Here is a 14,362-nt window from a genome sequence, read left to right as displayed (position 1 = left end):
TTTCCAAACAGTTCTACCATCACTTGATGGAGATATCTTATGTATGTATGTTTTTCTTATTGATTGATGAATAAAGCACTGTGGCCAATGAGGCAGGATGAAAGGTGGGACTAGGAGATAAGGAGGATTCTGGGAAAGGTAGGCAGAGTCAGTTACCATGTAGGATGTGAAAGAGAAACAGGACTGGACTCTTTCTTCGTTAAGATAAGACCACATGGGAATACCTAAATTAATAGAAATGGGTTAATAATTAAAACAGAGCTAGCCAATAAGAAACCCTAGCCAGCGGCCAATAGCATTATAACTAATATAGCATCTGTGTATTTGTTTGGGGCTGACGAGACTCTGGGACCAGGCTGGCAGAAAAGAGTTATCATAATATATATATATATATATATATATATATATATATATATATATATGCCTACAGGTACCATTCTCATTCAAGCCAGCACAATGTTATCAGATAAAGCATTCTAGATCATTAAAATATTGTCTACTATATAAATTTGCAAATATATGAACATCTCTTGGTTAGTGAAATAGGAGACTAATCTTTAATAGCATATCTAAATAGAACTGCTATCACCACATCACATTCATTAGTCACACTATAGACAAGGAAGAGGATGATGCCATTCTCAGCTCTAGTTCAATGATGTCACCCAAATCCTGTATTTCATTCTCATTCCGGAGTTGTGACCTAAACCACACAGTTATGAAGCACAAACAAGAAAATATTCTGGGCCCCTTAACGAGCATTTCCTTCATTGCAGCTTGCACATTTATCACTTCCAGAAGCCTTGGTTACATCATGGAAAAGAATTTAGCCCACATGGAATACCTAAGCTTGTATGCTTTTTCCAGATGATAAATCTACCAGGGAAAATGACTAGGGGACACTTGGGTGGCACTGTGACATCTTAATTAGTCCCCTGTGTGGAAGCATCTACCTTCTATTTGCTCTTTGATGGACTGTTCACTTATGTGTAATAAAATCAACATAAATCACCAGGCTTCAAGTTTGAAGAATGTCCTCAACCAGCCTCTATAGACTTGGAAACACTGTCCTCAAATGCCCTCAAGCTCTGGGGATGCTGTGAGGTTTGACATAAGCTGCTGTTCTGCATTCAGCTACAGGCCGGAGGTGAGCACTTCTGATGCAGCAAACCTTCAACTCTGGGGCCCTGAAAGCGTCATGCAAAACCAAGGGGAGTCACCTTGAAAGCGCCCTTGCTTGCTTGTGATTTTGTCTGCTCTCTGGCTTACATGTGTGGACTTTCTTGAAATTTTTTAAAAGGTTTAAGCTCAAGACCTTTTCTTCTTCTGGCCTTTAAATAAAATCAACTTCTAGTATGTCCCTTCAGCTAAAATTTATCAAAGGGGATGTCTCTTGCTACTGGGTATGACTGAGAGAAAGGCTTCTAAGTATGGTCACTGGCTAAATTGATCAGTTTTCATCACAGAAAATAAACTTCTTGGGATCTCTTTTAGACAAGAATTTCAGATCAAATAACCTTTACATTGCATTATTTCCTCTCAAATTTAACATCTGTCCAGGGCTTTTTTGTTTTTGTTGTTGTTGATACAAAGCTGTTGGCCGTTGCCTAAGGTTTCTTATTTGCTAGCTCAGTCTTAATTATTCACCCTTCTAATAATGCATGCATTCCCACGTGGTCTTATTTTACCAGAGAAAGTTCCAGGGACCTCTTACTCCTCTGGCAGCCTATATCTCAACTGTTCAGCATCTTGGCAGTAAAGAGAGGAGAAGAGCCGGGTTTCTTATGGAAATGAAGCAATCTATGGCAATGATATCTGTCAGAATTTATCAGATGGTAATAAGTGAGGCTAGAGAGATAGCTCATGATTTAAGAGTCCTTGCAGTTTTTTGAAAGGACAAGAGTTCAGATCCCAGCACCCATGTTGGATAGCTCTTGACTGCCTACAGCTACAGCTCCAAGGGAATCTATTGCCAGTGCATGGATACACTTTATTCTCTCTCTCTCTCTCTCTCTCTCTCTCTCTCTCTCTCTCTCTCTCTCTCTCTCTCTCTTTCTCTCTCTCTTTCTCTCTCTCTCTCTCACTCTCTCTCACTCACTCTCTCTTTCACACACACACAGACACACTCTTAAAGTGATAAGAACTAAAAACATAATTAATAAATAATTCAAACCTTTTCTAATTTCTTTACTGAGGTTCTCCATTTGTCATTGGTATCAGCAGATAAAATACAAGATTCCACCTGATGATTGCCATTTTCTCTACAAAGGTTAAAGTTACTTCCTGACCAGAATGCACAGCTCTGGCTCTCCGCAGATTTTTCCTGTGTGCTGAAATTTTGTTCTTCAACATTTTTAAATTTAGAATCTCAATAGAAAGGCATATTCTTTATCACTCTCCTCGACTGAGAAGCCATTAAAGATGGCCTTTATAACTTCTAATAAGTCTCCTGAGACAGGCTGAAAAGAAAGTTAAATTGGCTCCCAATACAGACACTTTACACATTTACCAGTTAATCACTTTCCCTCAGATATCAGTAAAACAATAGTCAGCACGTCCTGAATTGCTCTCAGATTTTGTTTTTCTTGGAATAGCTAGATATTTTCCTGTTCTCTGGGGCTTTTAGGATCCCTTGTTGATAATATTTTGTGTTGTTACAAAGTCCAGTCTCATTTCTTTTTTTTTTTTTTGCAAAACCTTTGAAATTTTTTAGAATAAAGATATTTAAAGATGCCCATATATAAATTAATACCACAAATTCAGCCAAATTATTTGAACAAACATAAACAAATCATAGACGCACAGAGAAACAATTACATGTATACAGTAATCATGCACACACATCATATATGCACAACATACATACATACCGTGCATACATCCCTCCCACCCACACACCATGTATATATATAAAAAACACATACCATGCATACACCACATTCTTGGGACACAAGACTTGGATTATTCAGCTGGATCTAACCTGAAAACTTCCTCCATGCCATCTAGATTCTACTATACTGGAAAATTGAAGAAAGAAATAAGGAATATCCTATCCAGCTATAATACCTATGGCCTTCAATGACAACCAACATGGCAAAAAATCCCTAATCTGGCACTCACATCTTTGTAGGTACCAACATTTGTCTAAGCAACCTTAAGGTCCACTTATTGGGGTTGGAGAATCATGCCTAGCACTAGAAACTTAGCCAACTACTAGGGCAAGAGAGATTAGGGATCTTAGAAGAAAATGCATTGCCACCACTGCGTAAGACCAGCACAACTCCTTAACTACATTTTAAATCTTATTCTTTCCCCCCTCATCAAAGAAGCCTGTTTTTACACCAAACAGAACAGAATACCACAATCATTCACAATGCAAAGATCAATGTTTTGTGTGAGCCAAGATCCAACAGATACATCAGCAATACAGCTCCTATATCCACAGCTAGGATACCATCATGGAAGAGTGGGGGCAGAAAAACTGTAAGAGACAGAACACCAGGAACTCTGGTTTAATATTGCCTCTCATAGAAATGGCTCAAAAACAAGACATGAAGAATGACAATATCGATCGTCAAGCTAACATGGAAAGGGAAAAATATCTCGTGGTCCCAATTCTAGACAAAGAGCTAAAGGCAAATAATGACTGTGGACAGAGGGGAAATTAGCCTTTTCCAGAGATGATCCCTTGGATGACTTTCATATACAGTCATTAGCCCTGAAACTGTACACATAATAATAATACATAATAACAACAAAAATGGGCTCATCAAGTTATATTTATATATTTGTACATGTATACTAAACATAGGCGCATAAGATTTTGTATGTTTGCATAAAACAAGAATAATTAAAAATAGACTACAAAGCCAGGTGTTGGTGGCTCAAGCCTTTAATCCCAGCACTCAGGAGGCAGAGGCAGGCTGATCTCTGTGAGTGTGATGGCAGCCTGGTCTACATAGTGAGTTCCAGGACAGGCTACAAAACAATACAGAGAAACCCTGTCTCTAATAAACCAAAAAAGAAAAGAAATAGGCTACCAATATGAAAGTAGAAGGACATATGGAAAAGGTTAGAATGGGGGGATGGAAGGGGAAAGTGATAGAATTATATTTTAGTTAATCTATCAATCCACATTGAAACACCTCTTACAAAGATAACACCGTCTCTCTCTGAAGGACATTCCTACCCTCCAGGCCACCTAAAACTTCCCTTTCATAATTTTTTACATCAATTTTCCAGTTTAAGATAGTATCATTTTTATGTAGGCAATCCGGGAAGTAGAGACACTGTCCACATGTATCTCTGTATGAAGCTACTTTTATGGTCATCATGACTACCATAGAAAACTTCAGCCCACACTCTGCTTGGGAGATTTAGTTTAAGAGACCAGCAAGTAGTCTGCTTCATCCTTTCCTTTAAAAGATTACTATTTCTGGAATGGGATGGCGGTTGGTGGTTGGGGAGGATGGGAGGGAGAGGGAATTGGAATTGACATAAAATAAGATTATTTCTAATTTAAATGAATAAAAGATTTCTATTTCTACTTCCAGAAATGCATAGATACGCCTGACAGAGATAATATTTAACGTAAAGTAAATGTTTTATCAGTCTTAAATCATGTATCTTTAGATCATTAATCCTCAGAGTTAAATGCTATGTTATGATCCTTGATGTTATAATGAAAATATTACAGAAATATCAAGCCATATGTTTCTAGATAAGCTTGAAAGCTTAATTAATAAAACAAGTGCATAGTTTATGGAAATGTCAGTTGTTGGGGAATATTATTTTAAGGTGTGTGACTTTTGTTTATGCTGCCTTTGTTTAATTCTGTGAAGCTGTGTTAATGTGCCTGTCTAAAACACCTGGTGGTCTAATAAAGAGCTGAACAGCCAATAGCGAGGGAGGAGCAAGAATAGGCAGGGTTGGCTGACAGAGCAAATAAATAGAAAAAGAAATGAGCAAAAGAGGAGCAAGGAGAGCAAGAGAACAAGGAGAGGAGGACTTCAGGGGCCAGCCAGTCAGCCATCCAGCCAGCCATGGAGTAAGAAGGAAAGTAAGATATACAGAAATCAGAAAGATAAAAGCCCAGAGGGGAAAAGTAGATGGGTTAACTTAAAGAAAACTGGCTAGAGGGAGAAGGAGTGGACTGGAGTGGTCTACTGGGGGAGGCAAGGGGGGATGGGAGGAGAGGTGGGAGGGAGAACTGTAGTTGGAATGTAAAATGAAATCAAAAGATAAAAATGGAAAAAAAAGAAAAATATAGATATAAAAAAGAAAAACAAGGAGGAGGGAGGGAGGGGGAGGGGGAGGACAGAGAGAGACAAAGAAAGAAAGGAAGGAAGGAAGGAAGGAAGGAAGGAAGGAAGGAAGGAAGGAAGGAAGGAAGGAAGGAAGGAAGGAAGACTGGCTAGAAACAAGCCAAGCTAAGTCCTCCTCCCACCCACCCCACCCACCCCAGCTTGCCTTCCCCCTAGACCAACCCAGTCCACTCCCTCTCCCTCTAGCCAGCTTTCCTTAAGTTAACAACTAAGATAAGCTTCTGTGTTTCTGTGTGTGCTTGCTTGGGAACTGGGCGGGCGGCCCCACAAAATGGCTAAAGAGCCAAAAAGAGTTAGAAAAACATCACTCAATAGTCAGTTCCTAAACTCAACTGATTGGTACATTATCTTCCCCCCTAAAACACCAGGGCCATTCTGCTCTCCAAAAGCCCCTCTCCCTTTCTTTCCTTCTCAGAATCCACTCCTAGGAACTTATCCAGGCTGATTTCCTTGGGATATTTGAACCATTCTTAATAGTGTCTCTCTGTTCAGGATGAGGTCATCCCCATTGTAAACCTCTTTCTTCCAAGAAAGTTAGAAATTCATTTATATGGCCCCATTTAATAAAATAACAATTACTCAAAATGCAGATCTCTTGTTTACCTGTATTTATCACCTGGGGTCCTTTTGTCAACTCTACATATTATTTTTTTCTTTGAAATAAAACTGTGTGCATATGAGTGTCATTGTCTGTTTATCTGTGTTTATGTGTGTGTGCCTGTGACCATGTATGCAAGCACACTCATGAATAATAATTACCTCTTGTTTTTAGTAAGTGCCTGAAAAATCTCTACCCTCTTTTTAACATACTCACCCTTGATTGGTCTTTTGTTTGCATAATACCTCACCAACTGAAGTCCTTTCCTACACACATGAAAATTTAATCTTATAGATTATATTTAAAATTTAAATATATTTAAAATCTTATTATATTATATTTAAAATATGTAAGCCATAGGTATACTGTTTGGAATGAAAGAGTGAAAAAAAACATCACCTAAGAGACAAAAAGATAAGTTTAAAACTACATTGAAGGGGGCAGATGCTAAGTAAATGAAAACAAAACAAAAACCAAATTTTTGTTTATCAACCACCCAATGCTATTGTATTATGACTATGTCACCAGGTTCCCTTTCTCAAGAGAAAATTAAACTGAGTGTGAATGTGTGATAGTTGGAAAATTCCACTTTTGAACTCCAATTTTCTTGGCAGAGATGTACCACACTCAGAAATTTGCTTGCAATAACTTAATAAATTGAAATACCAATTGCTTTTTCCTGATGTTTTGCTGGAAGCTCAACGGGTTGATGTATGTAATCCACTCCTAGCAGGTGCTAAATTTTGGGACTGTAAGGGCAAGATGAACAAAGCTCAAATGTCTGACTATAGTGAACAGGAAGGTTGTTTTCAAACAAAATAGAGCAGGAGGAAATGAAATAAATTCAAGTAGATGCATCACAGAACACACATGTGCTTGGTAAATATTGATGAATTACATTTTTCGTATGTAGTTTTTGTCATTCTTCAGAATAAAAGCTAGAGTTTTAAATTTGAAATGTCTCATTTTCTTTGAAATTATACTTTATCCTCCCTGCCCCCCAGTGCCCTTGAAATGGCCTCACTTTTGTATATTCTTGCCACGCAGAATATCTCATATGTTTTTTTTTTCTTATTCAGTTTCTCTCTGGTCACTCCAGTCTTCTCAAACAGGCATGCAGATATGCACACCTAGAAATTTTTACCTAAACCTACAACAAAGTGTTGCTAATATAATAAAGTTTGTTTTAGAAGCTTCTCCTCCCTTTCTTCCATAGCATCCATCGCCCCCTACCCCATCCCACCCCCGCCCCACCCACCCCACCCACCCCACCCCACCCACCCCTGATCCCTTCCTGCTTTCTTACCACATGAGAACTTTGCCCACCTCTTATTTAGCATCTCTTATTACCCACTCTTGGTCTCCTTTGTAGTTAATTTTTTGAAGACTTCATTTACATTTATAAAAATTATAAGCATCTATATACTATAAGGTAAGATCTGAATTTTAAATCGATGATAGTTATTTTTTTATTCTGATTTGTAGGTCACCTCAATTAGTGGTATACTTTTCAGATCCATTCATTGTCCTTCAAATTTCATAATTTCACTTTTCTTCACAGCTGAATAAAATCCCAGTGGGTATACTAGCCACACTTCTGTTACCTATTCATCTGCCAATGGAAATTTGGGCTGGTTCAGTTACCAATTACTGGGAACAGGAAAACACCAAGCACAGATGTAGGTGTATCTCTGTTGTTGGGTCACGGCAAATAGATTCTTTATAAAATGTTAGCCATTATGGAAGCACCAATAAAACTACTCTGAAGTATGTCTCATCCAAGTCAGAAGCACTGTCACCAAATACAAACAAACAAACAAAATCTGACATAAATGCTGGTGAGGATGTGGGGAAAGAGGAAGCTTATCCAGTGCCAGTGGATTTAGTGCACTAAAACAACCCTTGTGGAAGACAGCATGGAGGTTGCCCATAAAGGAAGAACTGCCATCCATTTCAAGTATATTATTTCTGAGGGTATACTTTGAGGACTCCATAAGCTACCACAGAAATTCTTTTAAAATATAGGACACATCAGAATTGTTGCAATAAGAACGAACATACCACATTTCTGAGACTTTCTAGGTAGTTTCTAATCTCTATCCCTGTGTATCCTCATGTATGTCATGACCTCATAGGATACACAGATGCTTGACACTACAGAAAACACAAAATAATAGAAAGAACCACATTTGTTTGCTTACCATTTTATTTTTTTGAAAATATGAAAGGCAGAATGAATTAGAAAGAGAGCATTGTGATTTGATGGGAAATCAAAAATAGAAAAGGTGTATCTGCCTGTGGCTCTAACATTTACTTCACTATACTCTGCCATAAAATAAATACTCTTCTGTAGTGAAGCTGTGTGTGCTACAGAGGGCAGAGCTTGTCTTCTAGGTTTGGCCTGTCTCCACTCCATAGCTGCTGCTCTTCTTGGCAGTCATTCCATGGTACTGGCACCTCCAAATGCTGCAGTCCCTTGCTGCAACTAGGTCACTCTTGCGTCAATAGCCTCTCTTAGTCCCTCTTCAGGGACTCCATCTCTGCTACAGAGTGCCAAGCCTCAGCTGCACTCCAGTGACCCATTCATGCCTTTAAAACCAGCACCACCTGGGTGACTCTTCTAACAAGTACATCTGCCAGCATAAGATGCAACCTTGGCTGTGTCTGAAACTCAGAATGAAAATTCTGAGGAAACACTTCCAAGAAGACTTCATCTCAATGATAATGGTCTCTTCTTAATCACTAATTCTAAGCTCCAGCCAAATGGCATCAATTACCCCAGCAAAGCAAAGGTTTGGCTTCCATGCTCCTGCTCTCTTGCTAATCACAGCAGCTTCCTCAGTCACAGGTGACCTGCATTGATGAAAAGCAAAGATTTCACTTTAGTGATCCTAGTGTCTTTTTTGTTTTGTTTTTGTGTTTTTTTTTTGTTGTTGTTTTTCGAGACAGGATTTCTCTGTGTAGCTTTGAAGCCTATCCTGGCACTCGCTCTGGAGACCAGGCTGCCCTGGAACTCACAGAGATCCGCCTGCCTTTGCCTCCCAAGTGCTGGGATTAAAGGCATGTGCCACCGATGCCCAGCTCCTAGGATTTTCTTAATCACAGCAGATCCTTCACTTCCAGAAGACCAGTGCCACAGATCCTTCACAACAAAGTCCCAGTAGTGTTTTTTTCTTCCCTGAGAAACTTCACACTTCAGGCCTACAATGTCTGCACTGTTCTCAACATTCTTAACTTCCAAGTTCCCACAGAATATCTCATGGAGCTTTGAACACTCACTGGATTTTGCAGCCCAAAGTTCAACATCCTTCCACATTCCTCCCAAAAAACACACGTTAAGGTCTATCACAGCAATAATCTATAATCCTGGTACAAAAATATGTCTCTGCTGTGATAATACATCATAACCAAATCAACTTGGTGAGGAAACAGTTTATTTGGCTTACACTTCCATATCACTGTTCATCATTGAAGGAAATCAGGGCAGGAATTAAAACAGGAAAGGAACCGAGAGGCAGGAGCTGATGCAGAGGCCATGGAGGGATGTTGCTCACTTGTTTGCTTTCCATGGCTTGCTCAGCCTGCTTCCTTATAGAACCCAGGACCAGCAGCCCAGGAATGGCACCAACCACAATGGGATGGGCCCTCTTTTACAAATGAAGAAAATGCCCTACAGGCATTTTATATAGCCTATATATAGCCTGATTAAAATGGAGCCATTTTCTCAATTGTTTCCCTCCTCTCTGAAGTTTCTTGCTTGTATCAAATTGACAAAGAACTAGTGAGGACAATTTGTGTAAGTTGTCACAGATTACAGGCATATGTGGAGAAATACTTGCCTCTGGACTCAACTGGGTATCAGAGAATCCTTAAGTGTATACTGATTTCCCTCTTTCCAAAACATTGCTATGCATATGATTTTTCTAAATGAAGACCACATTATTTGGCATACTTTCCACTATCTCGGATAAACACAACTACCAGTGTCATGTGTTAGATCCTTCCATTTTCTACAGTGAGTGGCATCAGGTTCCTCTGTTATGTATGCCATAGTCTGCTCTACTTGTTGCTTCTTCAATGTGGGTCACATTCTGATGTTGGATAGATGTAATTTCAACTCATTTTTTTCTCTAATGACAAAAACTGACGAGTAGATTTCTTTTCATCCCTTCATCTTCTTTCCTGGAGTGTCTGTTCAGGCCTTTCATTCTTATCAAAAGTTGGATAGTTCATTTTAGAATTTTCATAGTCTGTGGGCAACACTTTCTCATCTTTGTTTTTATTTTTATTTTGGTTTTTTGAGACGGGGTTTCTCTGTGGTTTTGGAGACTGTCCTGGAACTAGCTCTTATAGACCATGCTGGTCTTGAACTCACAGAGATCTGCCTGCCTCTGCCTCCCAAGTGCTGGGATTAAAGGCATGCACCACCATTGCCCAGCTGTGGCAACACTTTCAATCTAGCAACATTTTCATAAGCAGAGAAAACAATTTTTATGTTTACTGACATTTAATTCTTTAAATATCTTTTGTGGACTGTATATTTTAGATTATATTTAAGTCATTGCCATGTACAATTGACATAGCTGTCACTCTGTTAGTGGAAACTCTGTTGGTGCTGTCTGGTATTGGGAAACAGTTAAGGGCAATGGAGATAGCCACCATGGAGGATAATAGCATGAAACTTGACTTTGGATGGAAATATTTATGCCATAAACTATGGCAGTTATGACAGAAAGAATATAATCAACTTTCAAAGATGCTTATATTTATAAGAAAAAATATCAGTCAAGGACCAGCACAGAGAACTTCACAAAGACACACACACATACACACACACACACACCAAACACACACACACACACACACACACACACACACAACAACAACAACAACAACAACAACAACAACAAAATGAAGCAGAATAATAAAGAAGAACACAGTGAGACAATTGATTGAAATATTTAAAAGATGTATTGGTTATGGAAGAATAAGTAATTTTTGTGTAGACTTTTAATACAACAACAACAAGAATATAAACTGTGTTTTATGATTTTTGGAACCTATACCTATCACATAGAAATTATTCAGTATTAGTATTGATAAGATAGTTTACTTGATGTCTTTTCTATTATATCAATACATTTGAAAGAAACCTTGTGATACCAGAGTAGTGTCTTCTGTCACACTCTTGCTTCATTTACTAATGCTTTTTTCTAAGAAAGAGAAGCAATCATTAGAAGCCAGAGCCAATTCTCTATGGCCTCCATTGGGAATGATGAACTGGACATCCTCTGATTTTTAACTTAGCAAATGAACACAAATATCTCCAGCCAATTAAAGCGGTTCTTTTGACAAGGAATCCCATGTAGGCTTTTAGAGCACATTTGATTTTGTGCCATTGGAGTTCAAGTGTCTAGCATCAGTCATCTAGCAGGTAGAGACTGCAGAGTCACTGATCTCATGCGAAAATGGGTTAGTGAAGCATCATCTCTCATCTACTTGAAAACTGGTACTAGACAAGTCATGCTTTCATAACATGATCAGTAAAATAAGGGTTTAGAATTTCACAAACCATTGATGTCTAAATCACTTTCTTAGGCAAGCCCTCACAAAATCCCAAATGAGTCAGGATCCTTGGTTGTAATTTCTATAGTATACTTCATGTTCTCTTGCTATCATTAGTTGAGGCTTGTGTTTATGTCACAAAGGTTCAAAGTCATCACCTTTATCCACAAAGGATTCTAACACACCCAGTGAGTAGCTGAAATCATGGCTAGCACTAGTTATTAGTAATACCAATGATATAATAGATTATCATGATGTACCCTAATGAAGTTTTAGCATCACCACTTTGGTACTTGATGGACATTATTAAGTACAGTAATTGAAGTAAAATACTGTGACATCACAATCAGCCATTCAGGTGTTGATCAAGACCACTAGTAAGTGATTAATAAGTAGTGAAAAAAGGCCTGGATATTCTAGTTTACACTCTGGTTATATTAAAACACTCTGGCAAAAAGCAACTTGGAGGATAAAAGGGTTTCTTTGGCCTACACTGTCCAGTAAAGTTTAGGGAAGTCAAAGCAGAAACTCAGGGAGACACAGAGACAGAAACCATGGAGGCAAGTTCCTTAGTAGCCTACTCCCTCTCACTTGCTCATGGGACTTTTTTATACACCACAGGCCCACATGCCTAAGGATGGGACCATCTAAAGTGGTGGGCCATTTCTTTATCAGTTAGCAATTAAGAAAATACCACACAAATATGACAATAAGTCACTATGGTAGAAGTCATTCTTCATTTGAGTTTCCCTCTTCCCAGGTGTGCCAAATTGTCAGCCAAGATTAACAATCACAAAACCTGTGCTAAACAAAATATTGATGAAAATCTCTGGTATGACAGAAAAAGAGATAGGGACATGTTTTTTTTGGAAAACAGAATAGTACTTAATTTAATATTTAATAAATATTATTTTTATAATTTTCTGTTTAATATTTTTGAACTACATTGAACTTAATAGGATGGTGAAAACAAAACTGTAGCTAAATAAACTGTTATAATTGCCTAGAGTTGTATTAGCTGATTCCCAGGATTTGATTTTAAAGAACAGGAAAAAATGCTTATATCAGAAAACAAACAAGTTTAGGTTACTTTAGCTTAGTTTGGGATGTTCAGCCTTCTTATTACAGAGCCCAGAACCATCAGGCAAGGGATGTCACCATCTACAATAGGTTGAGCCTTCTCCCATTGATTGCTAATTAAGAAAATGCCTTACAGTCAGATCTTAGGTCAGCATTTCCTCAATTAGGGCCCATCCTCTCTAACAACTCTAGCTCATGTCAGGTTGACATAAAACCTGGCAGTACAGTCACCCTGAGAGACATCAACTACAGATTAATTTCTATTTGTCCCTCTCTTACCTGAGAACATTAGGATGGGCACAGGCTCCAACACTGCCCACTGGGCAAGAGAATACATCTCCCTGTCATGTGAGACTCAGTGATAATAAGCAGGATGTTCCCATGAGCCTTTGCAGCAATAACAGGAGAGACAGAGTCTGAAAATTCTTATTCTTCATATGTCATTGGATCCTGTAGCAAGGCCAACATGCAACTTGCTTTGGTGGGTTTTGAGTCCCATCCAAGAGGAACAAGTGTGACTTCAATCTGATGATGTCCTGCTGGTCATGCATAACAATTGGTCTTGTGCACATGTACTACAATTTCAATCCTTTCGACCCAAGCATTCAACTCTCCATATCCAGTTTCTATTTTTAACATCTGTGCCAAGTACCCACAGTGAGAAACTTGGCATGCACCAAATTTTATGTTAAGGGTTTCATGAGTTTCATTTATACAAATCACTATGCTAATAGGAAAAGCATATGAAGGAATTTCCTGAACAGTATTTGTACCTTACTTGAAGAGTCACTACTTCTTGTATAATATCATCTACCCTATATACATGAGACTTCAGAGACAGGGATGACCAAGGAAGTGAATCAAGAAATGTGTAGTTTTAAGGCTGGATTGGTTTAATAGCTTCTCTTTGGGGATTGGACTAGAGGTGTTCTTTAAATTTGAGTTGTTTTTGTTTTTGTTTCACAATAACATAGGCAAAATCACAAGGAGCACCCTTAGAAACTAAAATCAAAGAGAACCCAACAACATTATGTCCTTTACTTAATGAGCTATCATCAGGTTCTTTCTAGAATTAATCTGAAAGATTCACTAAATGATGAAAGGTGGTGAAACTCTGAAAACCTATTTGTCCATCCAAGAAAATTCTCTCTGCTGTTTTTTTTTTTTATAAATGTCAATGGGAAAGACTAACTAGACATCCATCAACTAACAAAAGAGACGGTGTTTTCATTACATAAATTCCCAAGTTTCCTGTTGTCTTTCCAAATAATAAACAGATTCCAAAATAGTTATTCGAATATTAATTTCAAAAGGTCCCATTGTAGAAGAATGTCCCTATTGTGGGAACTTGGTCCATTTAACCAATGATATTGGGGTGACTATCACAATGGGCATGGTCTGCTCTGGGTGTGTGACCAGATAAGAACTGAGGACAGGCATGGCTGCCTCTTTTTCCAACAGGGAAGGGTGGGGAAAGCTCTGTACCAGGTCACAGAGCTAGAGCATCAAAAAGCCTTCCATGCCCAGGAGAACAAGCTCAGCCTCTGTCCTTAGTTCTTAACTGGTCAGGTATTCAGAGCAGATACACTCATACTGCTAGTCACCCCAATACATTAGTTAAAGGGACCTAGTTCCCACAACATGTTCCTATTCCCTGTTTCCACCAGAAGTATAGTTCTCAACACCTTTCTGTAGACTAACCCGTGGTTTCTGATATAGGACCAGAAAGGGTCCTTCTAAGGTTAGTTCTAATTTGTTCTTCCTTGTGTTTATCAGCATTTGGTCTCCAGGCTAG

Source organism: Cricetulus griseus, assembly GCF_003668045.3.
Source record: "Cricetulus griseus strain 17A/GY chromosome 1 unlocalized genomic scaffold, alternate assembly CriGri-PICRH-1.0 chr1_0, whole genome shotgun sequence".
In the NCBI taxonomy this organism is placed as follows: domain Eukaryota; kingdom Metazoa; phylum Chordata; class Mammalia; order Rodentia; family Cricetidae; genus Cricetulus; species Cricetulus griseus.
This window is presented reverse-complemented; position numbering follows the sequence as displayed.